The following is a 23826-nucleotide window of genomic DNA, read 5'->3' as shown; positions in this document are numbered from 1 at the left end:
AGCCTCCAATTCTAACCACTTCAAGTTTTCACTTCTCTTCTGTGAATGCCCATGCACGTAAAACATTAATTAAACTATATGCATTTTTCTCCTGTTAATCTGCCTTTTATTAGCTTAATTCACAAGCCCCCAGGTACTTAACCTAAGAGGATAGAGAAAAATATCCCCCCTTCAACACATTAATATGTATAATTTTTTTTTAATTTAAAAAATTTGAAAAGTCTTCACATATTCTACAGTAACCTGCCCCAAATAGCTACAAATTCTACCAAAGCTAATGTGTTACTTAATGTTAGGCATTTCCTTCTCATATTTCAATATGCAATATTTCTGGAACAAGTGAGGCACTGAAACTGGTGTCATTTACTTAAGTTTCCTATATAATTGGAAAGACAAGCAGTATGGGAGCACTGGGTAAATTGAAGTGGAAGACAGAAAAGAATGAGTTAGGATACCTATATCCTATTTCACAATTTTCCCTATATTTGAGCTTTCTTATAAATAAATTCATTGTACAAGTTAGAAACATAAATAAGATCATAAATATCTTAAATTAATGCAGTGATATAGTTCCATACAGCTTTTCAAGGAAAAAATGGTGTTTGGGAGCTCCTTTTCCACATTTGAGATCAGTGTCTATCCTGTCTCTTCATACCAATCCTTTGGTGCACTACTAAGTGACAGAATTCTGATAGGGGTAGTGCCCAACTGGCTCAGGGTAGCAGATATTATACTTTTGACTCACATGCATGGCCTCTACTTTTATGATGCCATCTACAGAGAAATAAATCATCATAAAGTTGACTGAGTGTGTCCTATGTTCATCTGCTTGACTGTGTTTGATGTAATTGACTGACAATAACAAAAGGAGATTAGAGAAAAAAAAGCCTCAGGATTGTCAAGTGGGTGTCACCTGACCCGTGACTTCTGAATGGTGGTCAGGATGTGGATGGCCTGAGAGACAAGAAGAAGCTATTCAAGGAGAGCAAAGACAGAAAGGACATCAGGAGCATGACAGCATGGCATCTGTGTCTGGGTTGGCAAGGGACTGCATGCGGTGGAAGAAAAAGAAGAGGTATTTCGCACAGTAAAAAAGTCTGATTGAAATAGATAGTTCATGTTGTTAACTAATAAGGAATAATTTTAAAAGTGTAAAAGTCTTTGAAATTATTAAGTGCTATAATTTGGGTTTATTTTTATATCACATTTGACATCTCAGCACAGTAGCCCATGTAGCACACTGAGGAAGAAGTAATTATCTTACAGTGTTCTGTAGAGGATGTGGCTTTCATGCTCTTTCTTCCTCTGTATATCAGAATACGAACCTAATGGAAAGTCAGTGTCCAGCCAGACTAGGACACGACATGTAACCAAATCTCGAGGCCATTGTATAAAGAGAAATAAAGAACATGTAGAAAATAGCTGAACCCCTCCCTATCTATAATGAGAGTCGAGTACATGTCACTCTAAATATTTATATGCAATGAACTATAACCTCTCTACAGTAGGTTTTTGTTACAACCTTAGTTGCTCCCATTAAAGAACTAGTGGAAGAAAATCAAACATAGGCCAGGGTTTTTCTGGTGATCTGATTTGAGTTGCTGCTTGTTCCTCTCCATCTCAGGGAATACTATTAATACATATGTACTTGGGGTATAATACTTAATCACTTAATTCCAAAATTTGGTCGATTTCTTTGCACATATTTATGGCTACACAATTTCCTTCCATGTGTAGACATAATATTCAGTGAGAACTTTGAGTGTCTGCTTACAATTCTAGGCAAACCCTTTGTGCCCCCAGATCCACCATATGGTGTAGCTATAAGGGTGTATAATAGCAACAAACCTTGAAAGGTCCCATACAGTGAGTCAAAGGGGAATGACAGATAGCATGACAAATAGAAGAGAAGCAATCAGTCAACACTGATATACTGTGCTTCGACTAGGGTTCATGCTAGCATCAAAGAAGGACATAACATAGACCTTGCCTTAGAAGATCTGACTTGGAGGTCCAATATTCCTGATATTTTCAAATATTCATTTCAATATTCCAAAATTTCAATATTTATTAAATAATTAAATTTTAAAGAGTTAATAGTGATATTAAAAAGAGTTAATTCTTACTGTTATGTGGAATCATTGGAACCGAAATGCTTAAGAAAGATTTCTTTTATTTATTTATTTAGTTTTTTTTGTAGAACTTTGTAGCAGGATTTAAGATGAGGAGTTGCAGAAATGAACAAGGAAGGTATTATAAGAAGTAAGAACCAATGTAGAAAAAAGGCAAAGACTGAATGTGGCATATTCCGGAAATAGTGAAATTTCACTTAAGGGAAGCCTTCATCAAAACACAGCCCGAACTAACGCAAGGCCATCTGTCCAGCAATTGTAAATGTGGAGATTCGCTCAGCATAGGCAAAGAAAGGGACCACAATTCAAGGGACAAAAAATAAAAGATGTATAAAATTAAAACAGCTTTTACAGTCATGTTTCTTACTGACAGTCTGTTGACATTCTGCACACAATAGGTGTCCAAATGAAAATTATTGTCTGGGAAGAATAAAATACACCACTTTAAAAGTAAAATTGCAACTTTTTCCCCCCTGAATATGTTTGGGCTTTGGAGATTTAGAAGGATCAATTTCTATCAGTGGTAGAAGGCTATACTGTGAATATTGAGTTTACGTTCTATCATTTGCATGAGCTACATTACAATAGTTTAATTTTTAAAACAATACTGTTGACATCATTTTTATGCAGGAGCTAGATAATAGATTGTAATACAGACCAGAAGGAATTGCAGTACATTTCTTCAAGGTACAAAGCAGGTGTGGTTATGTCTCTGCATGTGCATTCCATGCTTATGTATTTTAAATGTAAATTGTTTCCTTTAAGAGAAAATATTACATTGAATATTGATGCAAAGGGATAATATACTTGTGTTTTACTTTCTGGAATTATAAAACTCATTTTCTATCTATAATGAGAGTTTGATGAAATATGCCTTAGCGTTTGTAATAAATCTGGCATTTAAGGAAGCAGATTTATATAAACTATAGCTGGGATTTTCCTATATCTACATGCAGTTCTTTTAATATTTTATGCAGGGTTATTAGGATTTTATCTATAGATGTATTTAGGTATGTTTTGAATATGAGGGAAAAATCAAAATTTGAAATTGAGCAAAGAACTCAAAGTGAGTTACCAAGACAAAGAGTTCTTAAATAATGAATTTTAAATGTAGGATAATATTTTTCTGATAAGGCTTTACTATATAAAGCAAAAATATGAACTATTTCAGCTTGTGACCCAGTGATCAAGAGTTTTCTATAGTGCTGTCTACAGTTGTGATTATTCAGAAAGGCATGGATATTATATTTATGAAACACCGAGGAGGCCTCCTTTGAAATTAATGGGCAATATACTTATAATTCAGAGGCATTTCCATGAGCAATTCTGTAATAAAGGATAAGCTCAATGGTATGAGAACAAGTTGATTTCAATCTCAGTTTGAAGTTAAAGCATAAATTGGGACCACAGTGAGTGTCTGTAATTCCAGGAATGTGCTGTAGAATGATATGCATGTTTTCCTGGAGCTTTTTCTGAAGATAAACGAGGCATGGTTGTTGATACTTTTTCATTGGCTACATTTCTGATAGATTTTTCATAATGAACATTAGGTGCCTGGGAAGAAGAAAAACTAATAGATTTAAAAATGTAGATACCAGAAAGATCTCTCTCTGCAATGATGACCAAAGGAAGTAGTTGAATGTCATCGTGGTATAGTAGTTTCATGGTGTAACACATCTATGAAAAATAGACCAGGCATTGTTATTATTGAAAAGAGAACTGAAAGTCTACAGATATCAAGTAAAATGTGATAAACCAAGAGAGATTCTGGAAAAAATGATATATGAATGCATGTTCCTACCATCTTTCCCTCCAAATTCCAAGCACATCTTCAACTACTGTTTCTGAATGGAAACACTACTGGATGAATTGTTACTGCCTGAGGGATACGTTATTAGGTATTGAGGCAATGGGAGAATAGTTAAGCATACTGCTATCTAAACTCTAAGTTCAGAATAGCTCTATTTCTGTTCAGAGCTGGTTAAGTGTGGTGGTAGAGGGCTTCTTACTTCTCTATCATGCATCAACCCTATCCCCCCAACAAAAACATAGTCTTCACCCTTTCAAGGCAAAGACTATGCTGACAAGCTCACTACGCAAGTCAGCCAAACAAAACAGAACTTTTCTACAGGTGAGCATTTTGAAATAGAGAAAACTCTAAAGTGGTCGAAGAAAACAGTGACTCAAACTAAAGTTTCTTCACATGAAATCCTGAGGCAAGAAAAATGGAAGACTGCCTTCCCCCTACCCCCAAACCTAACCCCAAACAGTGGTCAGAAAAGAAAGAGAAAGTATCTGCAGAAAGTTTGTGTTCTCTTAGCCAGATGGGTGCCCGTGGACTAAATATGAAGAGTCTGGGGTAAGAATTAAATTCTGAGCTCCCTGGAGAAAGCTTGATTTGCAGATATCCATGGACCACTGAAAAGGAGACTAGTACCTGAACAGGTGTGTAGTGTTAGGAGTACTCTGGCCTTGCAAGCCATCTGAGAGGATTAGATCAGTATTGTTGATGGAACCTCAGCAGAGACAGGCAGAACGCCAGCTAGCACATCACCAGCGCCCAGGTGTGGACACTTCTGTACCTCCCCCAACTGGTACCTGCAAATTATTGCAATAGCTTGCTTTGAGTCATAAAGGCAAATGCAGCCAAGACTAGATGTATGCTTCAGATATTTCAGCACCTTGAGACCCAAACACCCAGGAAATAAGCTAAGCAGGTAGATATACTCTAGAGAGATTGAATCCAGATTTGAATTATTAATAGAATCTAGATTTGAAGTTGAATCTGAAGGAAACAGGTGACAACCGTCACAGAAAAGAAAAAGGAATATTGAGATTAATTCAATTATATTGTAAGAAGGCTTTCAGGTACTATAAACATAATTTTCAAATTTAAAATAATTTAAAAATTATTAGAATAATTGAAGAAGTAGATGGTGATTGTTAAGAAGTATCATGGAATCTCAAAATGGGAAAAATACAATGAGAGACAAGGGACTCCCACGTGTGAAATTTAGGAGTTAAATGAAAAGAAAATGAGAGAGGTTGAGGAGAGACTAGAGAAATAACTAGCAAAATAATAGTGAAAATTTTTCTATACATATGCACATGTGCGCACACACACACACACATGCACACACACACACACGGGAATGCTTTGGCAAAATGTCTGAATTCCAAAATAGAAAAAAATTCTAACAAGCTTCCAGACAGAAAGAACAAGTTATTTCCAAAAGAAAATCCAATTAAACTGGTATTGAGCTTTTCCTTTACACTACTGAGAGAAAGAAATGTGTGGAATAACATCTACATATAAAGAATAGCTGGGATTTTTCTGTATCTATCTGCAGTTTCTTTCTTTGTAACATTTTATGCAAGCCTATTATTATTTTATCCATGGATACATTTAAATATGTTTTGAATAGTGGGGGGGACACAGAATCACAATTTGAAATTGAACAAAGAACTTAAAATTAGTTATCACAGCAGAAGTTTTTAAATAATCAATTTTAGAAGTAGAATAAAATTCTACTGATAAGAATTCACTATATAAAGTGAGTATCTGAACAATTTCAGACTGTGATATAGCAATCAAGAGAAAAGGACCACATCCTTCCCAAACCATAATCCATGTCATTATTTATATCCATGTGGATTTTTGAATAATATATAGTGTGTCCCTATATGTTTTATGCTCTTTAATTATGTCACAATTCTGCTTTTTACTGAATATTTTACTTTTCATATATATCTATGTTGATGTAGAGATATCTTATTTTTCTACCATAATGTAGTATTTCATTATATGCATATCACATTTTGTCTATTAATTTCCTTATATTTGCATTTCTGAATCCTTGCTATAGAAAACATACAAAGATGGACAACAGCCCACATTTCTCTTTATAAGTAAGGAAGTGTTTCTAAAGGATCTTGTGGAGATAGAGTTGATTTTCAGCTGGACAAAAAGAGCTCTATCTTTATCTCTGGGGATTCCTGGAAGTCTGATTTTTGACTCTTGGCTAAGATAAGGGCAGTGAAATTTATGATATTTTTTTAGGATTTGAAACTCCCCTAGACATCAAAGGTTAGGCTTCCTTACTGATGGTTTGCAATTGGCTCAACCAGTTGGATAAGCCTGACTTAACTACTTAAAGAAGCACTTTTGTTGGGGAGCTCTACCAGACACAATTTCTCACACAGATCTTGGGAATTCAAGTCAGAGACTCAGGCCAGTCCTGGTTGGGCCCACAGGGAGCTCATGCTGTGTGTATCTCTTGGATCTCTAATGCTTCCCTGCATTTTCTAAATGAATGCCTCCACTGAGTATACACTCTGGAGTTTGATGTGTCAGTATAAATACCTGAACTAGGAAAAACAATACAGATATATACCCAGGAGTGAAATTGTTGGGACATAGGATATGTTCCTTTTTAATTTCAATAAACTGCAAAAAAGTCTGTTTCCATAATGACTTTACTGGAACACAATGCACAGTAGACTTCCCACTTTCCCACATTCTTTCAAATTCTAGGGGATATGTGACTTTTTATCAACATGATTAATGTATAGAAGTATTTCAGCATGCCTGTTAAAGCTGCCTTTTTCTGATTCCTGAAGTGTTTATCCATCTCTTCAAAATGTATTGGCTATTCAGGTTTTCCCTTTGTGAATCTCTTATTTTTAATCCCTTGACCATTTTTCTATTGTGTTTTCTATGTTTTTTTCCTGAGCAATCTCTAAAATATTGTAGATATTAATATTTTTCCAATCTGTCATTTGCCTGTTAAACGGATCTATTATATCTCTACTTCAGTTTCCTGGTTTGTAAAGTAAAAATAGGAATAATACTTATAACTCTTTTTCCCCCTAAGGATTAAATGAGATAGTTCCTATAAAATACTAATGTAATATCTGACACATAGTGAGAGTTCAATACATGCTAGTGATTTACTAAGCCTCTTCCTCTATTGAATAGATATTTTGTTGTACCTAGATCTATGTATAAATTTAGAAAATTTAATTTTAATCTAGATTTAAATTGAGTGCTTTTCCAATATTATATTTAAACCCAGACCAAAGTCTCAGGCTAGATGCCTGAAATTTAGAGTGGAGGCTACAGTGACAGATGGAGAAGGATGCAGCTGGGAAATCAGGAGCCATTACTCTGCTCTTGAACTCACCGTAGCCAGGCAGGCGGCCTGTGTGGGGAAAGAGACCTTGCCCTTAAAGCTGACCTGCCTTTCTGCATCAAGCACTTGACCTGCCAGTGACAGAGGGACCCACACTACTGTAATAATGTTCTCTGTAATAATGTTCTCTGTAATAATGTTCTCTGTAAATCTAACAGATCAAATATGCATATGAAATTACTCTTTTTGGAAACTTTTAGACCAGCTTTGGACATTAATCAACATATTTAATTAATTAATCATGTAGATGACCAGGTATTATGGACTTAGGAATTGTGCATATGCTAGGACTCTCCAAACTGAGCTAACTCACTTATGCAATGCAATAAGCATTATAGGTGTGCTCCTATGGTGTTTGGGTTATTAAGACGGTCTTATTAGATAGCACATTGTTTCATAAACCATATGTCAAGAAGCTCAATTCTCAAACATAATTGGAAGTGTTTCTTTCATTGCTTTATCCTGTAATTGCACTATAATCAAGATAGATATAGAGTACAAGAAGCAATAGTAATAGACACAAGAGGCATGTCTCATAAATCATGAGTGGGACTCATTGAACAAACAAAGACTTGCGGTCAACTATTAGGCTAAGAGGCAGAGTTGTAAAGAATCAGCTTTTCATAAAATCTCTTTAGCTTCAAGTGTAAGCACAATATTTTTTGTGGACATGCAGTAGAAAGGATTAGTTCTAACTCTGTGTAAGTATGTGTGTGTGTGTGTGTGTGTTTCTCCAACCATCCCTATGATTGCTCATAATAGAAGCAACTTCGTTTTTGAAAGAGTGGGCTGTGGGGTGTGACACGGAGGACAGAAGCTCTCATAAAGGGTATTACTCTTCACAGTACTTCCCGACCTGGAGTTTAACACCTGGTGGGCATTTTTATTAATATGATGGCTTCTCCTAAAATGTGTTTGTTTTCTTGATGGATTTTTCCTTTATTTAAGTAAAATTTCATACTTCTGCCATGTTAGACTTGTAAAATTTTGTGATAATGAAAATATAAACTAAAATATACTTTTTAGACCAATGCACTAAAAACATGATAGTATTTCAAGATACTTTTCCTATTTGAAAACCAACAGTAAGTCCTTGAATATTAGGGAACCTTATAATCAACATTTTTAAAAAACCATATTCTCTGTGAGGAATAACTTCCTCATCTGCCTATTTGATTTGTGCCTACTCATCCTAAGACCCCACATTCCCCTCTGATAATGCTAGATCTAAACAATAAACAGATACCCAGGCTTGTGGTTCAACATTAGTGTTTTGTTTTGTTTTCTAATTTTTTATTTCATCACCGTAATCTTTTATTTTTGCTGTTGATTTTAATTTGTGATATTTTAATCTAATTTATCACTATAACTGGCTATTGATAGACATAAAAAGAGACAACATAGAGGCAATCTATCTAATTAATTAAATAATTGAATAGTTTGAATTCAGAAAACATTTGGGTACTCCCTATGTAAAAGTCAGTAAAGAAAGATAAACCCTCATGCTCAAGTAACAAATACTTCTAGAAAGGAAGATAATTGTGTCAGTCAGTCTGGGCTGCTATAACAAAATGACTGGGTAATTTACAAAAAATAGAAATTTATTTATAAATTTTATTTATAAAAATAGTCTGGGAAGTCCAAGCTCATGGTGCTAGCAGATTTGGTGTCCAGTGAAGGCTTACTCTCTGCTTCCAAGATGATGCCTTGTTGCTGTATCCTCTGGAGAGGAAGGGGCAAAGGCTGCGTCCTCAAGTGGTAGAAGCAGAGTAGAAAAGGAAAAGGCTTGTTCCTCACAGATGGCGTCCTCTGGGTGTTCTCATGTGGAAGAAGGGATGGGAGGAAAGAGGTAGCTCTCCAAGCCTCTATTATAAGGGTATTAATCCCATACCAGAGGGCAGAACTCTGATAGCCTAATCACCTCCCAAGCCCCCTACCTCCCAATACCATCACCTTGGGGGCTAAGTTCCAACATATGAATTGGGGGGGGGCACACATATATTCAAACTATAGCAGTAAGCAAGTATGCAGATAAAGTAAGAACTCAGCCTTTGCTAAAGGTTATTAAGAGTGATGCAAAAAAGAGCTACAAGAACGAAGATGAAAGAATGCATTTCTTCTTGATAACCCAGGAAAAAGGGTATAGCGTGAGATTGAAAGAGAAGAGGCAGCAAAGGAGAATGAGAATAGAAATTAACTGAGATCTGTGCTGTAAAAGAAGTGATAGGATCAAGAGCTTTCAACGCAGAGGCTGTCAACAGAGAAGGCAGTTTGGGATTTGTCGGTTAGGGAGTCATTAGAGCTTTGTCAGAGAGGAGGTTCAGTAACACAGTGGAAGTGAAAGTAAGATCCAAGGGGAACTTGCAGCTAAAGAGGCACATTAAATGCATTTCTACACTGCTTTTCTCTCTGAAGCTAAGAGAAAACAAAAAGTAACTTTGCAGAAAACTGGGAAGAAAATTCTGTCTTTAACAAAACATAATAGCTATGATGTTAAACCACAAATTATGAAGAATAGCTGCTGAATACGATAAAGTGTCAGACCTAAGAAACCTGGAGAGTGCATTCTTATCTCTCATGAGCCAGGGGGTTCTCCCAGGGTGGTTGGTGTGTCCTGCGGGGTACAATGAAGAACATCTTACCCAGACTAGTACTTCTGCAAAGTTGGATACGCCGGGGAGTAATCTCTAAACCCCATTACACTCTGAGTATTGGAAAGAGACATAAGACTGGAGGAGAAAGCAATACATCAGCCATTGTCATAAGAAATTGCAGCCAGGATGGTAGCGGACCAAAGAGCAGCAGAAGTTCGCCTTTATTTATAAATTTTATAAATGAAGTGCCTTATTCATGATGATCAGGGTTAGCTAAGTCATCTCACAACACCAAAACCTACATCATCTGGTTCTAAACTTGGGCCATGTGGAGTTCCTGCTTCTACAACAACACCACGAAGGATTGAGCCATACTGGGTAGATAAATCCGCTCATACCTCCTGGATACCTCAGTCATGCTTCTTATTTATAGAAGACTTTACCTCTCTCAGAACAGTTAAATAAAATATTGCAAGAGACATTATAAAAGAGACAACAAACTCTGACTGGAGTATAAAGGAATACCTTGGAGTTAAGATTAAAATGTAAGTTGATTTTTGGAAGAGGGCAATCAGGAGAGAAAAGGGTATTTCAACCAGAAGGAAGTAACTGCATAAAAGGAAAATCACAGAGGTGAGTGGGAGAGTCTGGGACAGTCAAATTCTCATGGTGAATTTAAGACAGCTGGGTGGTAGCACCCATGGGGAAACGGGGCCCAAAATTCAACTCCAGAGGTAGGCCCAGGACAAATCATGGTGAGCCTTGTGTGTCATGTAAAAACTTCATCCTTTTCAGAGACCAATAAAAAGTCCTTTAAGTAACATTTCAGACATGGTTTTGTCTGTGGTTGAGAAAGATTAATCGGTGAATGACTTGGAGTGTAGAGTTTAACGAAAAATACAGAGACAGGGATCAGGTTCAGAGACTGTCCAAAGGAAGTGGCAGCATGAAGGCAGGTCAGACTGAGACAGGTGGGAGGGTGGAAATGCGATAGAAGGAATGAATAGACGGTAACTGGTCAAAGTGAGGACTCCATGTGTCCTTCAAAGGCCAATAGAATTATGATCCTGTGATCTTTGTGAGGAATCAGGGATAAGAGGAAATTGGAAAACAATTTCTTCTGCATTGGCCTTCCTACTAAATATATTTTTAGTCTGTGTTAGTGTCCTTTCACTAACTTAAAATTTAGAGTGTCCTGCTTAGCTACTCACTGGTATTAGTAAACCATTAACCTACAATTGCATCCATCCTGCGTCAAGGCAATGAGGCCAAAAGTCCATTCTTTCAAGCACAGTAAAGATACAGGGGTCGCACATGGGGGGAATGTTTTCTTAGGCAAACATGACAAAGAACAAAGACGATTACAAGTCAGAAGTTAGAAGATATATAAATGAACCAAATCAGAAGTCAGTCCTATGTAAACAGTGTAGGAGATATGGCTGGTTGCTGACCACTTTAAACTGCTCCCCTGCTTGGATGTCCCCCACAAACTACCCAGACCACAATTCATTCTTGTTAGGCTGAACAGCCTGAGGACTCTTCAGATGAACACGGGAAGGGAATAGAGCACCTTACCCTCCTCCAAACGAATGACCATGGCAATGAATACTTTGAAAAGCTGCTCTAGGGAATACAATATTGAGTCAACAGGTGAGGAGTACATGGATTATTGAGCAGTAATTAGTGTCCAGTTAAAGTGAAAGAAGGGGAATTTTGTATGAAAGCAATAATCCCTTATTCATTTATTTATTTATCTGCCACTTATCATTGAACAAGGGGTCAGGAATTTATATTATGCATTGAAATGAAACAGGCCATGCATAGATTGAAAAAAATAAATACACTAACGGATGCAATGGAAAAATTAATGTACAGTGAACACAAATGGAAGTTAGAACTCACTGATAGAAATCAAAGGTTCTGCAAGGCTGCTAAAAGTGGAGCAAACAGTTGACTTTTACCTCCCTTGCAGACAAAGCAAAAAGTAACACAATTCTACCTATTTTTCCAAACACTAAGATCTGAGAGATATTTCTCCTATGGGTTCTCATAAAAGAATCATGTTTTGTTATAGAACAGATATAAAACTGAAATCTATGCCTTTTCTTTTTTTATTCTCCTCAATTCACCAGAACAGGAAGTCAAATTTCAGTTTTCTAAGAGCCAAATTCATTAAGAGTCAAAAGAAATAGAGTTCAAGTGTGCAGCTGGAGGTAAAAGCCAAAGTTCCTGAAAAGTAACCCAATTGTCAACTGATGTCACCATGTTCCTTTAAATGCCAATGATACCAGTTTAAATCACCCCTTGTTCCAAGGATATCTATGTGTTTGCGGGGAGGAGATGGAAATTTTCTCCATCTCTCTTGCCTGAGTTCCTACTTTCACAAATTTATTTCATTTTGTAGATTATCTCATTCCACCAGAGATTGTCTCTTTTCCACATCAAATCATATCATACTGAACACCAACTCTATTCGTTTATTGCCTCCAGGTACAGCACAGACACAAGACTTTAGGCTGAAATTTTAGATAGAAAAAGGATTACATTACATGTTAGTAACATGAACAATCACCAAGCTTCTTTGTCTCTCTCCATTTACCTCCTTCCCCATCATTTTCAACCTGCAAGAATCTTAACATTGCTTGTGCTTTTAATATGGCAGGAAAATTTTGCTGTCTGTCTGTCCCATCCCACCTTAGCTACACTCACCTTACAGCTGCTTAATAAGTAATTTGTGTGTTGGTTTGAGCTTTTTTTCCTTTGTGTTTTAGGAGTTGAAAGGACTGAACTTTACCTTAACCTCTTAAAGATGTTAAATAATTTTTGTGTCACTAAATCCAGTTTTTCTGCCTTACCTAAGGGTGGATAGTAGGATCCAGTTGAAACACATAGGGTATCTGCCCTTAAAAAATGGGTAGATAACTCCATATTCAAGGAATAAGGTGTAATCATGCTCTTGAGTTTGAAAGTCTGTGCTTATGTGTGTGTATGTGTGTGTGTGTGTATGTGTGTGGAGACAGAGAGAGAGAAAGAGATTAAAGGAAATATGCTTGAGTTTTGGATTCCTATGGTGGCAAAACTGTCCTCTCAATCATCAATTAGTCTGTTGATGGGACTGATTGTATGTAAACCAGTGGAGAATGTTTGAGGCAGACCAACCTTGTACCAATACCCAAAGAGTGACTATAATAGAAAACTGTGCCTTAGAGTCCCAGGTATAGCCCACCCACAGTAGTTGCTACATATGTTTTCAGGATAACCCTTTAAGCCAGAGGATAACACTCATTATTCACCTTGGTCATTGTATAGATAAGAGTTCTTTTGCCTTTTGCATCTCTGTGATAAGCCATCCTGGAGACAAGAGACTTTGCCACCAGCACTTTCACATATAATCACCACTAACAGATGCTGGTTCCTAACTTTCTTTTCCAAATACATCAACATTTACCTGAAGATGGTTAATTTCCTCTTAAAAACACATAGTCTTTGATATTGTGGTATAGATGGATATAGAAGTAAATATAAAATGGCATATGGGTATTTATTTAGCTATGTGCCTTAAAAAAAAAAACAAAATAAAATGACACAAAAAGGTTGAAAAAGAGGAAATTAAAGAAAATATACAGGGAAAGCATCAGCAAAAAAAACAAGCTTACTCCTATTATGATAAAATATAAAATTTATGGTAAGAAGTATTACATAATCTCATAATGAGTGGGATTCACACTGGGGAATGGACACACTTGAAGCTCTGACTCGGGGGGTAGGGGGGCAAGGGCAATATATGTAACCTAAACTTTTGTACCCCCATAATATGCTGAAATTAAAAAAAATAAAAAATAAAAAACAAAAAACCCCACAATAAACAGTTGGAATTGTGTAACTATGAGAAAAAAAAAACAGAAGTATTACATAATCAAATGGGAGTATCTTATTGAGTAATACGAACATAGTAACAGTTCTTTATCCATTAAGAACATTAGCCTGTATATATAGTATTAATATATTTATAATAATTTTTTCCAATTTTTCATTTTTTTGTCTTCATTTATTGTGGAGTTTGTTTTTTGCACTGTAAAAGGATTCTTAAAATTTATTTTTACAAAGTTAAACTTATCAAATTTTAAGATACTTACAACTGATAGTCATAACAAAGAATCTTTTCCCTTTACCCAAGTTGTAGAGAAAATCAAAATAAGAACCAAGCAGAAATTCACCACACTGTTTACCTTAGGCCCATGGGTGGGAAAAGTTTGGATGGAAAAGGGGAGGGTGAGAAATGCCTATGAGTAAAACTTATTGTAATTTTGACTTGAGAGACCATGAAAATATTTTTAATACTCAAAAAATTAAAATTAAATCAATAAGGAGAATTGTAAAATTTATTAGAAATCAAAACAAAAAAATAACTCTATTTTAAGTGTGTAGTAAAACCAACTGAGTAGAGAAGAAAATAGAACTAACCCAGGTAATTTTTTCAGTCCTATGTACCTAGAGGCATTGATATCTGATCTCAGTAAGTTCATCTAGAGCATAAATTTGGTTTTTAAACACAGTAGTCCCTTCTAAAAAGAACCAAAGCTTTGGATAAATGGCTGATTTCGGGGCTGATGCTAGAAAAGTCCAAGATCAGCCTGGAACATCTGTTCTAGAAAGTAAGAAAATGTTCAAAAACATAAATGGTGATGACATGTCAAAAGGACACAGGAGCCAGCTTGAAGGAATTCCCACTGGCTTAATGTGGGACATTTTGGGTATCAAAATCATCTCCACCAATAGCGGGACAAACTGACCTTCTATGCCTCCTAAAGAGATAAATTGAGGTCACAATATCACTAATGAAGGGTTCCTGCCAAAAAATAATACCCTAATTCATTGTGGAAATATCAGGTATGTGTATGTTTGTACAAATGTGTGGGTGTGTGGATGAGAGAGGATAAGAAAGAAAGAGAACAGATGTGTCAAAATGGTAAAAATTGGTGAATCTTGGTGAATGGCATGCAAACTATCCTTTGTACTATTCTTGCAACTTTTCCATAGAAGTGAAATTATTTCAAAATAAAAATCTTAAATATGATAAATTGATAAATCTTCAAATTGGAAAAATAAACATATTTCATATAGCATCATATATGAATAGATCAAATAGACCTCATCAATGAACTACAGTAAGTCTTCACTTAATGTCAATGATAACTTCTTGGAAAATGCAACTTTAAATGAAATGACATATACCAAAATCAAATTTTCTTTCTCATCAACATTATAAAGAAAAGACATTGAAGGAAATGATGTTATTTGAGGACCTACTGTATTTCATTAATGTTGCAGTTTCCAAGAACCTATCAATGATGTTAAAGGAGGACTTACTGTACATAGACTATTTTAATAAATAACCTAGCAAGCATGGTGTGTGTGTGTGTGTATGACTTGTGCTTAGAAAGATATGATTTGTGTTTAGCATATTCACAGAGAGAAGATAATCATGACAGGAAAGATAAGTATAGGGTAGACTAGGATACCTACCACAAATTATAGGAGCCCCAGAAGGAGAAGAATAGTAATAAAAAAGAGGGTAATGGAAGCCATGGTAAAATTATCAAAGACAGATTTCCTGAAAAGAAGACCAAATCATTAGATTAAAAGTACTCACTTATTTCCAAACTGAAATAATAACAAAATGACATGCCTGTAAGCACAGTGTGGTGAATTCTTTAGAGAATTCCTGAACTATAAAGAAAGATTAAAAAATTATAAATTTATCAACAAAAGGAACAGGTTAACATCTGATTTCTTATTTGTAACATGAACTTATAAGAAAGTAGAACAGTATCTACAGATTAATGAGAGAAAAGAGCTGTCCCAACATCTCATACATAGCCAAGATAATATTCAACTAATAGGCAGACAAAAAATAAAGATATTTCAAAATATGTAAAAATTTAGTCATCATGTCACTCATGTATACTCATGAAAAATAATTGAGAAAAAACCCTCAAATAACAAATGAATCAGAAGAGAGACTTAGAATGAGGAAACAGAATGAGATGAAGATAAAGAAAAGAATGGAGAATAAACCATGCAATGTTGTATTATCACTATCACTCTGCACATATCCTAAAGGAGAATGATGGACTTAGAAAGCATAATATGAATTCTAAATAAAGTCTCTTGAAACAGTAGGGCACTCTCATGGGAATTCTAGGTACTAAACTATCTCAGAAAATCTAGGATTTGCATCTTGGGGAAGAGAAGAGGAGGGAAGGAAAAGCCTTCCCTGGGTCTGCATCAGGGAACAGAGGGAAGTAGAGGAAAAGAATAGGAGAGCAAAAGTCTTACAAATGCATCCTCTATTTTGGGTGAGGGAAGGAGAGGGAGGGTAGTATGTAGGAAACAGAGTCTTGAAGGGGGTAAAAGTGAAGCATATAGGAAAAAAAATTGGAATTTTTGTTTCAAATAATAGCAAATTCATATACATCTAATTAAATGAGCACAGAAATGGAAGGATATTATCAGAACACAAAAAAAACCATATTAGAACTTCCAATTCAACAAGAATGACTCAAACAGGAAAAAATAGTAATAAAAAAACTCTCTCTGGGCTGGGCGCGGTGGCTCATGCCTGTAATCCTAGCACTCTGGGAGGCCGAGGCGGGTGGATCCCTCGAGGTCAGGAGTTTGAGACCAGCCTGAGCAAGAGTGAGATCCCGTCTCTACTAAAAATAGAAAGAAATTATCTGGCCAACTAAAATATATATAGAAAAAATTAGCCGGGCATGGTGGCGCATGCCTGTAGTCCCAGATACTCGGGAGGCTGAGGCAGTAGGATCGCTTAAGCCCAGGAGTTAAGCCCAGGAGTTTGAGGTTGCTATGAGCTAGGCTGATGCCATGGCACTCACTCTAGCCAGGGCAACAAAGTGACACTCTGTCTCAAAAAATAAAACTATATGAAATAAGAAATGAAGAGTTTAATTTTCAGTAATATGGCAGACTACACATTCTAAAAATACCTTTCTATGTAACACTAAAAATATTCGGTAATATATACATAGATAGATATGTGATAGATGGATAGATTAGATGGATGGATAGATGAATAGCTACATAGACGAACAGACAGTTCACATGGTTGGATATAATTAAATACAGGAAGGTTAGGAATGAGATAGGATCATCCAACCTGCGGGCTCAGGAGCACTGAAGCCACCAGAGAGTCTGCAGCATCCATGAGGCCAAGTGGCCTAGAAGTGCCCATGAAGGGGATTCAGACAGAGGACAATGAGCCTTCACAGATGGGGACCCTGTAGTTATAATGAGGAAACAATTTAATTTAGCATAAAATGTATAAATAGAAAGACAACATTTCTAAAACATAAGATTGATATCTCTCAGAGTATAAAATGTTTTACTACCCATAATGCAATGGGAATATGAACCAAAGTTAGGACTGCCTTTGCCTTAGTGTCCAGCTAGAGGCTATGAGACGCACACTGTTGCATCCCGGCTGAGAACTACTGAGCATGAGCTGACCTGTCCTCTTCAGTGCGTTGTGGCAAGAGGGGGTTGAGAACTGCTGTTTCTGGAGAGCCTGATCGACAACGGCAAGCCCACCTTTCAGCGAGACACACTCTTCCTGTTTTCCATATGCCACAAAAAGACAAGTTTTAAAATTAAAGACAATTCCAATTTATTAATGATGAACACTTAAAGTAACTGGGAAAGAATTAGAATTATGGAATAAAACCAATGAGATGAAGTGAAAGAACAGAATCCAAAAAAAAAAAAGAATAAGTTGGGTAAAAATAAATAATAAATAGCCTAATACAAGAAATAATAAAGGTCAGACCATGTAACAGAAACCAATTTAAGATAACTAATACTAAAATCAATAAAATGAAAATAAGCATAAAAGTGAATTGTAAAATAAACTAGGGAAAGACATAAAAACATCAAAAAGAGTTAAAATAACAAAAGACTCAAGACTGGAATAATAAATAATAAAAAGAAAATGTAAGGAACAAATTGGGCAAAAGTGAAACAGACAAGCAATTTGATTGGAAAAATTAATGTTGAAAAATATGATTAGAAAAAGGGGGTACATGGGAACTCTCTGTACTTTCTGCTCAATTTTATAAAAGAATAAAATCTGTATGAAAGAATAAAAATGTAAAAAAAATTAAAAATAAGTTGAAAAAAGAAAACAGCTGAAAGCCACGTCAAACAACAAAATATGGTAAAAATAATGCAGTGGGGGAAAGCTGTAATTTATTTTAAACAGAATCAATATATCCTGAATAAAAATAATTGGCTCTAATGAAAATAGATGCAACACAATTCCTTATCAACTTCATTTTTTTTTTTAAATTGAACAGCTTTTCCCAGGTTAGGCATCTGTCCTTATCGTGTTTTGGAATTGAGATTAAGATAAACTTCAGAAAATGAACAGGAAAGCTCATCTTTGTGTATGGTCTGGAATAGTTTGAATAATGTGGGGATCTCCTAATCTTTAAAGCTCAGCTAGAGCTGGTACAAAAGTATTCAAACAATGTTGGCTTCTATATGCTAACTCTTTAAACACATTTTAAATTATCTTCTGAAAGAAGTGTTCTCTTCAAGTGTTCCTCTTATTGGGTCAGTTTGAAAATTTGTATTTTGCTAAAACATTATATCTTTCTTCCAGATCAGAATATTTCTATATAACCAGATACTGATTTTATATATAAATACAAGTTAACATTTCAAATTGGTTAATGTCCTTTTCCATGTTTTGATAGCTCTCATTCTTATCTAATACTTTGTACCTTCTTTATCTAAATAAGAGCCCCTTAGAAGTATTTCCTTTTGGTTCTTAGGGACTTGCTGCAACATTCTTTGGATTCTAGTGTAGCCAAATCTTTCCCCCTGTCTGTAGTGTGGGATTAAGAAAATTTAGGAATTTCTTATATTTTTATGTCTGTGTACTATAAGCCATGGGAAGTCACAGATGGCTGGCAAAGTTAGTGTACTGATACTAGACACATCGACAGTGGGAACTTTTGCAGTATTTATTAGTGACACTAGAAAACACTTTGCCAAACACAGGAAGAAACTTCAAATGCCAGAAGAGGATCTTGAAGTGATACCTCCAAACATACCCTTCACTACCTCTGGTGATAGTCTTTTTTAATATATATTTTTTTAAATTGTTATGAGATATGAGTTATTATGGTAAAAGGAAGGTATATGTATTATACTTTGTACTATGGAAAAAATCCCAGTGTAAGCTTTGTCTTCAAATGGAGATTTTGTACTTCCTGTTCCCATTTTGCAAAGCGTCATCACAATGTCAATGATGCTGTCATGTATTCAATGATGTCAATATGATTCAAGTTATTCTGGGTTTTCTATATTTTACAGAAACCTGAGAGAACCTGTAGTTATCAAAGGGATGGTAGTGGCAGCAACAATATTACTTTGAGGGAAGCTATGTTATTAAACAAACAATAACGGCAACAACTACCACTACAAAATGGTTTATTTGAAAACAAACCCTTGCTCTATAATGGGAATTTAAAAGTCCTTAATGTTAATTTACTAATTAATCAACATTACATGTATTCAGATATGATGACTCATTAAAATAGTGCCAGCAATGTTAACAGCATTTGTTTATTTCAGAATTATTTTGGACACTCTTTATAGCTCAACTATGATTCTTTTATCAGCTTGGAGAACAGAGGGGGGGAAAGTAGATTATTTTATTAATTCCAAGTCCTCATGTAAACGAGCAGACATTTGGGCAAATTGACATGCAAACATACGTAACAGAGAATTACTAAAATTCCCTGCTAGAGTACAAAGTATAGATTGCTTTAAATGCCTCCATGAACTTAATAGTGAGAAAGAAGTTCTGATCTAGGAAAAAGTAAAAGGGTTATAAGAATTTTAGTTTCTAAATAAATTTTTTCCCTTACTTTTTTTTAACCACACTTCAAACTTTTTATTTTTCTATTTTTTTTTACTTTTTTCCCCCTAAATAAATTTTAATCACCAACTGACAAATGTCATTTGCTTATAATGTGCCTTGTATTTTCCTCTGAAAAACTGAGAACATTACATGTAGAGAATAGGAAAGTCCCCACCCATTACTGGGAAATTTTTCTAATAATCAGACTATGTACCTTCACCGAAGATAGAGAAAAGATTTTCTAAACATAGCGTAGTGACTTATGAGCATATTAATATTTTTGCTTTCGCAGTTGTAGAAGTGAGGGAGAGGGAGAAAAGAGGAGAGAAGAGGGGAGGGAGGAGACTGGAGGGGAAAGGAGGAGATAAAAAGGGGAGGAAGGGGAAGGAAAAAAGAAGAAAAGGGGAGAGGGAAAGAGAGGGAGGGAAGGCAAGGGGAGGGGACTGGGGAGAGAAAGGGAGAGGAGAAAGGGAGGGGAAGGAAAGGAAGAGAGGCTCAGGACTGGGAGGGAAGGAGAGGGGAAGGGAGACAAGGAAAGGGGAGGGAGAAGAACAGAGGAGAGAGACTTTTGCATATGTGCTCTGTTCTTTATATTTCCTCTACCCATTTAGACAAGATTCTGTTTTCTGTGGCTTCAGCATAGAAATTGCTCAAGGAGGACCTCCTGACCTGGCATTTGAGAAAGCTTATGTTATGTTATATTGGTTATCCCCAAGTGGAAAAAAAGGATGTTTGTGTATTCAGAGCCCCTATGGGAGGGTGGGGAAAGGAGAGAAGCAGAAGGGCAGAAAGGAGGAAGCTAATGGGCCCCTACCAGAATATCCATTCTGAGGAAAACAAACATCTGGGAACTTCCCATCATCCGACTGGAAGAAAGAGGGAGAGTCCCAGTAATGACTCACATTAAATTTTTCTCCAGAGAAGTGAGAGGAGCTCCAAAAAAGTTTTTATTTAATTAAAAAAAAATAATGTGAAAATTTAAAAAATGTTTTGAGTGTGATTTTTCTTTTCGTTTCTTTTCTCTTTCTTTCTTCTTCTTCTTTTTTTTTTTTTTAATAGAGATAAGGTATCACTATGTTGCCCAGGCTGGTCTCAAACTCCTGGCCTCAAGTGATCCTCCTGCTTCGGCCTCTCAAAGTGCTGAGATTACAGGCATAAGCCACTGTGCCCAGCCCTGAAATTTTCTATCTACCCAAGTTTGAAACTGCAGCTTTTTCTCAGTTCTTCCCTAACTCGTTCTTGATGTTGAGGTTTTTCTCTCCTTACTAAAGAGTATTCTTAGTAGTGGGAACTGAATTGGCCACTAAGCAACTGTCTTTAGTCTCATCACTCATTCTCACTTACTGAATGAACATCCAGCATTGGAGTGTCATGCTTGGATTGATAATGCAGGCTTGGTTTCTTACAGAAAGAGTTTGCTTCTCTGAATTTAATTTGATGCATCATCCTGTAAGCACCCATTGAAGTCTACTAAATGCTAGGCACTGAACAAGTCCTGAAGAATCATGGTTTAAAAATTACCTCTTGGGAGAACAGAACTTCCCTATATCCCCAATCATCAATTTTGATGGAAGGAAGTGAATCTTAAAACAAAATTAATCAGTTCAACAGATATCTGTTTAGCTCCACACATAGATAATGCTCTGAGGAGGATAAAATCACAGTTCTGTGTCTCAGAGACATATCATGTTGTAGGTGGGATGACATATGGAAATTAATAGACAACTCTGAATTGGTACAACTTATCCTGGCAACACTTGTTTTCTTCCTGTCTCTGAAAAAGAAGGAATGGAAGTTCACTCTGTTCTTTCTTCAGCCTCCACAGCTGGCCCTGCACTGGGTCTTGCTTTCGCTCCTGCCCTCATGGCTTGTATCTCACAATCCCTTTATATTTTTAGGGGCTTATGTTATTATAAAAGTTTTGCTCACTATTAGATCCCTGGCATTTTGCTTTGCACCTGGTGCAAAGAGTACTTTTCATAAATAAATAAAGGTAACAAATTTAAAGAGAGAGAGAAAGAGATGTACAAAATGTAAGAAATAGAAGTGCAGCTTAGACCTCCAAATTCTTTAAAAGTGGTGATGTTAAACAGTAGTTTTTAAGACACTATTTTGATGGAAGGTTTTTAATAGTATTATTAAAAGATTTTAGAAGAAACAATGTGAAAACAAGCCCTTGATTTTCATTTCTATCTCTATTTCTACATTATAGTCATTAAAGGAGAGTGACTTTCCTACAAAAAATGACACAGATCCTACCCTCTGGTCCACTCCTCACACGTTAGAATGTAGCAGATTTTCCAAAGATTTTACAACATAAAGGAGTAAGCACAGTAGAAAAAAAAAGTACAAGTTTTGAATTCCGTGAAAGGATTCAAATTTTTTTCTCTTTCAAGTTAATAAAACAAGGGTAGTCAACTTATTTTATAGGATTGTTGTAAGGACAGGATTGATAAAGTGAAATATATTTTATTTTCACTGGCCAATTACCTGTATTAAAGTAATTTCATGGGCTTTATCCGCCTCTCTTGAAGACTGGAGAACAGTACTTTTTGTCTGGTTAATTAAAAAAAAAAGAATATGTCACTTATTGATTTACGTAGTAAATCCTTATTTATGTAGTAAATTTATGTAGTAAAGCTTTCGCCATGCATGGTTTTATTATCTCAATCATTTTGTGAGGAAGGTACTTTTATGTGCACCTGATGGATAGGAGACAGAGCCTCAGCAAGGGTTAAGTGAATTGTCCAGGGTTACACAACAAACACCTGATAGAAATGATTAAAAATAATAATATTTTATCTGGTATGTTGTAGGTGCTCAACAAAGCATGTGTGCATAAGTAATTCAATTACTGAGGCACAGTCTCAATCTTTAGTCCTAATTCTGAATGTCTTTAATCTTAGTTTTTATACCTAAAAGGATATTTATCAAAAGAGCCAAGCTCAGGAATACGCCTAAAAAGGTAATCAAGGTAGAACAATAGAAAGTTCCTAGGCTTAAAGAAGGAATAATTTGGCTTAATAAAGTTTCTCAGGCTAGTTACCACTGAATCTTCTCCACCCTAACTCTTTCTTCCTTGTTTTTACTGCCTAGATTTATTACCTAGGAATTTATTAAAACTCACATATTAGGCAAGAAAGTATATTCTGCAATTGGGAGCCTATTTTGAACTTTTAAATGAAAGTTCACTCTTTAAATATCATAAACTCTGTCATCAGACTTGAAACTCCCAATGATCTGGAGAGTGCGCCTCAAAAACCCAGAGTCCAAAGCAAAGGAGAAATGCAAAATTTGGAATTTAGCTCTAGGACAAACTCTTCAGCTCAGCTGCCTGAGATCTAAATAGTTAGAGGGTCAGGAAGTGTTTACCAGAGTCTAAAGAGCAGAGTGATTTAGGGGAAAGAACCCTCAGTGGAGGCTCTGGTGTTTGAAATGATAAACCAGGGCTCTGTGCTTAGAGTTTTGTTAGTGAATGGAGATTTACAATCAGATAAGATTGGGTGGGAGGAACTAAAGTTAGTTTACAAATTCCCCACGGGGTGGAGTCTGAGCTGTTCTTTGAGTTTCTCACCCTAAGGTCTGACATAAATTTGCAAGGAATTCTCTGGAGAGGTTCCTTGAGAGGTTCTGGGAGCTGTGGACCCCAACGGAATCCTAGCAGGTAAGTACCAGGCACTAGGTGTATTTTCTGGACACAAATATGCACTCAGTGGTTTTTCCAAATGAAGCTTCTCTCCACTAGAAACCTTGTCATAGTGCTTTAGGGTTTTTTTCTGTGGGTTCTTCATTTTTTTCCACATTCTCTTCATAAATAAAAATGGCATGACCTCTCTAAGGCTGCTCACCTTTAAAAACAGGTAATATGAAGAGATCTGTACCAATGTAGTCAAAAAAGAATTGTTCTCAACAGTACACTGTAGTGTATCTGCTGAACATGGTTACATTTGACAAGTTAAAGT

General features: G+C 35.9%; 1 protein-coding gene across 6 annotated transcripts in view; it reads left to right on the top strand.

Moving 5' to 3' along the window:
* Positions 1 to 23398: 23398 nt before the first annotated feature.
* KYNU (kynureninase) overlaps positions 23399 to 23826 on the top strand; it is a 124800-nt gene continuing 124372 nt past the window's right edge. For all 6 annotated transcript variants that reach the window (XM_045558886.1, XM_045558885.1, XM_045558883.1 and 3 more), the window contains exon 1: positions 23399 to 23528. The gene's annotated coding sequence lies outside the window, so the exon portion shown is untranslated. The remainder of the gene's footprint in view (positions 23529 to 23826) is intronic.

The sequence above is a fragment of the Lemur catta genome, chromosome 8, assembly GCF_020740605.2.
Source record: "Lemur catta isolate mLemCat1 chromosome 8, mLemCat1.pri, whole genome shotgun sequence".
NCBI lineage: Eukaryota > Metazoa > Chordata > Mammalia > Primates > Lemuridae > Lemur > Lemur catta.
The sequence above is the reverse complement of the archived record's forward strand: the minus strand, read 5'-3'. Positions and strand labels throughout refer to the sequence as shown.